General features: G+C 35.5%; 1 pseudogene across 1 annotated transcript; it reads left to right on the top strand.

The window, feature by feature from the left end:
* The first annotated feature begins 1365 nt into the window (after nt 1-1365).
* Nucleotides 1366-1967, top strand: LOC308621665 (securin-like; annotated as a pseudogene). The gene has a single exon. The product of its transcript is annotated as a securin-like (transcript).
* Nucleotides 1968-4870: the final 2903 nt, after the last annotated feature.

Below are 4870 nucleotides of genomic sequence, written 5' to 3'. Positions count from 1 at the left end.
TCCATTGGAGCAAAAACAAAAACAAAAATGAAAAGTAAAACCAAATTTGGATGCTTTGGAGAGGGTGAGAGGAACCACCCAGCTCTGTCCCTCCCCCAAGGTGACACAGTGCAGGGATGAACTAACTGGTGGCAACTTCTCTTGGGGGAGAAAAGGTGAGTGGTGAATGAGTGCCAGGCTACCCCAGCTGTGTGGGAAGCTACTGGAGAAACTCATTTCTCTCCAGCAGTACCCACAGTACTGAAGGGAGGACATCCATGACTGGAGGATGAGAGAGGCAGATAAGAATATCAAAGGGCATTAGAGAGTCCTGCTGACTGCTTTCAGGACTCCAAAGGAAGCCCACCTGTGAGAATCCCCCCAGCAGAACTGCAGGCATCCTCAATGCCCCAATTACTAAACACACACCTCGGCCCACTCTTCTGCTGGTTCCTTGTGTGGGCTCCCAAGTGTGGCAAATGGAGTGTGCTCAGAAAATCAGACCGAAGTCTGTGCGCAAGGGAGAAATCACAAACTTGAGCTGTAGTGCTACTTTTTGGAAAAAAGAGATAGGTTTCCAGCAGCTCACCTGGTGAGTAGTAAGAACCAGAGAAGGCATTAAAGCTTAAGAATTCTGCCACGAGAGGGAGCAAGAAGTGTGGAGTTGGTGTATCCATAGAAGGTCAGAGAAACCCCAGATATAATAGGACAAAGGATCAATGTATCTCACCTGATGGGAACTAGTAAAGATTTGTGGGTGATTCTGCTACTTCAAATGTGAAATCAGCAATGCAGAACTCCAAAAATATGAAGAATCAAGGAAATTTGTCATCATCAAAATAAAATAATAATCTCCAATTACCAAACTCAAAGACATGGAATTTTGCAATATACTCGATAAAGAATTCAAAATCGTTCAATGAGCTACAAGAAAACACAGTAAGACAATTGAACAAAATCAGGAAAACAATAGATGAACAAAATGAGAAATTTAACAGAGATAGAAATCATAAAAAAGAACCAAACAGAAATTCTGGAGCTGAAGAATCTAATGAATGAAATAGAAAATGCAATAGAAAGAATCTATAGCAGAGTAGCTACCATAATTTGTTAACAAACACATAATATAAAAAGACATAGCTTGTGATATAAAAAATATAAAAGTTGGGGGGTAGAAGTGTAGAGTATTCATATGTGATTGAAGTTAAGTGGCTATCACATTAAAATGAACTGTTTTTTCCATAAGACGTTTTATGTAAGCCTCCTGGCAACCAGAAAACTAAAACCTAGAGTAGATTCACAAAAGATAAAGAAAAGGGAATCAGAGTGGAAAATCAAGAAAAGCAGTCAGAACAGAAAAAGAGACTAAGTCTTGCTTAATCCAGAATGACTACTCTAATCTATGTTATTAAGGAAAATACAGAACCAGGCATCCATGTGGCATCTAAGGAGAGACTGAAGCTGGGGTCTAGGACTTCAGTCATAGTCTTAGATGGGAGATCTTAAGTTTCAACATCACATGTTTGCAAAATGTTTGATTTTCCAACAGCCTTACCTAAAGCCACCAGAAAGTCTTTAGGAACTGTCAACAGAGCTACAAAAAAAAATCAGTAAAGACTAATAGATGCCTCAGAGACAAACTTCTCTGCCAAAAAGATGACCAAAAGCACTGTTAAAGAAAAAGTTCTGTTCCTGCCTCAAATGATACCTATCCAGACATAGAGACACATTTCCCCTTCAATCCTCTAGATTTTAAGGGTTTTGACCTGCCTTAAAAGCACCAAATTGGACACCTCCCCTTGAATGGAGTGTCTCTCATGATTCTCAGTGAGGAGATGAAACTTGAAAAGTTGTTATACCTTGGCCCCTCTTCACCTTTGAAGATTCCCTCTTCATCAGGGGAATCTAATCTGTTGCAGTTTCTTTCAAGCAATTTGTCAACTCTGGATGTTGAATTGCCACCTGTTTGCTCTGACTTAGATATTTAAATTTCTTATTGCTTTATACTTTGTGTGTGCTTTTGTATTAATAAGCAATTTTTTTGTTTAACAAGAAGAAAATGGAAAATCACTAATTTAAAATGGTAAGCAGATATATAGGAAAAAAGAAACAACGGAACTACAAAACACCTAAAAAGCAACTAATAAATGACATTAATAAGGCCTAACATATCAATAATTACTCTAAATGTAAATGGAATAAATTCACCAACCAAAAGTCACAGAGTGTATAAAGGGATAAAAAAACAAGACCTAACCATATGATGCCTATAGGAAGCTCACTTCAGCTTTAAGGACATACATAGGCTCAAAATGAAAAGATGGAAAAAGATAATCCTTGCAAGTGGAAACCAAAATAAAGTGGGGGTGGCTATACTTATAATAGACTTTAAGCCAATACAGTAACAAGAAACAAAGAAGGTCATTATATAATAATTAAGGGGTCAATTTATCAAAAAGATATAACAATCATAAAAATATAGATACTCAACAGTGGAGCAGCTGAATATATTAAGCAAATACTAACATATCTGAAGGGAGAAATAGACAACAATATAATGATAGCAGGGGACTTCAATATCCTACTTTCAGCAATGGATAGATCATCTAGATGGAAAATCAAGAAGGAAATGTTAGACTTGAAATATATATTAGACTAAAAGGATCTAACAGATATTTATAGAACATTCCATCCAACAGCAGCAAAATACGCATTCTTCTCAAGTGCACATAGAACCTTCTCCAGGATAGGTCATATGACAGGTAACAGAACAAGTCTTAGTAGATTTAAGAAGATTGAAATCATACCAACTATCTTTTCTGATAACAATGATATGAAACTAGAAATCAACAACAAGAGAAAAGCTGGAATGTTTATGAGCATGTGGAAACTAAACAACACACTTGAACAAACAATGGTTATCAGGACCTAGGGGGTGGGGAAGTTGTTATTAAAGGTTACACCTTTGCAACTAGAAGATGAGTGAGTTCTGGAGATCTAATGGGTAGTATAGAGATTATAGTCAATAATACAGTATTACATACTTCAAAATTGCTAGGAGACTAGATCTTAAATGTTCTCACTACAGAAAAGAAATAATTGTGTGACCTGACAGAGGAGTTAGCTAAAGCTCTGGTGGTAATCATATGGCAATATATAAATGTAAATTGACATGTTCACCATAAACAAACACAATGTTATGTGTTTATTATATCTCAATAATAAAAGAGAGAAAGAGAGTTGACAATGCTGTCTGTATACAGAAAAGAAATGTCTCTGACACGGCAATCAGCATCAGACTGGCCCAAGATACTGGATACTGCAGGACAGGGAGATAAGAGTACAGGGTATGATAGACACATTTAAATGCCTGCAGGTGCCGGGCAAGTAAGATATATAAATAAAGTGGATCGGGGAAAGTGGCTACCTGTGTATATTATCTGGTTGTGAATGTATAATATACACAGGTGTGTGTGTGTGTGGGGGCACAATAGTGAGCTGAAAAGCATGTGACCATTCAGAAGAAGGCAGCTGGCTCTCAGCTTCAGAAGAGATTTGTTTTGTGGGTCTAATATTTCCTGAGGACCCAATTTTTCAAGAAATGTAAGAGGTCAACATTTTAATGTAAAAACTTTGATTTTTCAATGTTGGCCAAAAACGTTAAAGCACTGTGTAACAACTTAAAACATGAAACCACGGCTGGGCATCAGGTTTGGCTTATGGGCTACCAGCTTAGGAAGCAGGGGTATTTGGAAGGAGTGGGAGCACAGAGAAGAGAGAAAACAGACCATGGTGAAGAAGCTTGACATTTTTATTCAGTCTATCTTTTATATATTGAAAGCTGAGCATTTTTACGACAAAAGTTTTAAGAAGAAAGTTCTCTTTCAGTTTCAGAACTGTGGCTACCAGTCCTTCCTTTATCCTATTATTATAACACAGATAGGTTGTGATTGGAGTAATTTATATATACAAACTATATCATAGAACAACAATTTCATTGCTAAGTGTAAGCAGGTTAGGGTACTTCATCCAAAATAAGAAGAAAATAAGAGAATTCTGCATTTTTTTTATTTTAAAGCTGACATTTTCACACTATTTTGACAATGGTTTATTTATTTATGATCTTTTGGTTACACAATATTAAAAGGGAATTTATTTATTGGCATGCAAAGCAATATGGCTTTAGAATACACCTCTTAAATGTACAGAACTTAAAATTTCAAACATCCCACATGGCTGGCAGGTGATATTGTGAAGATGAACTTGAGTAATGACACACTTACTTCCTGGAGATTAAAAAAAAAAGAGAAAATGACTTAACATAGTATAATACACAGATGATATAGTTAACTTATCCAGGGAATATTTCAATGATTTATTTTGATCAAAGTTATTTATGTCTTTTCATCTTATATATCCCTTTGTCTTTTGGACTTTTCAAATATTTACATTTGAAGATGGCTTACCCTAAAGTGTCCCTATCAAGAAATATAAAGTGTATGAATAATTATAAAAAAGGCAATTACAACCTACCAAGATAAGTGGTTAATTTTGGCATTTAAATTTTTACTACTATGCTTATTACATTAAGTATTTAATACCATATATACTGGTATTTTACTTTGTGCTAAAATTTCAACATACATAGCAATTTGCAATGTGTTTCGAATGCCTTGTCCCTTATTGACACTCAGGAAATGTGTTTGGAATAAATGAGTGAATGGATAAAATTGTAATGACAGAAACAAATATAATAATGTGCTCTTGAATGATTCATAATTTTGATTATATACCAAGAGAGTAAAGACTCTCTCCCCACATAGGAAAAACCTGTAGCTGTATGATAATATTTATGAAAGTGTTGATGGTTTTCAGAATGAACTAAAATAAA

The sequence above is a fragment of the Mesoplodon bidens genome (assembly GCF_964165515.1).
Source record: "Mesoplodon bidens genome assembly, chromosome: 8".
Taxonomy (NCBI): Eukaryota; Metazoa; Chordata; class Mammalia; order Artiodactyla; family Ziphiidae; genus Mesoplodon; species Mesoplodon bidens.
Note: the sequence above shows the minus strand (reverse complement) of the source record. Positions and strands in the feature narration are given on the sequence as shown.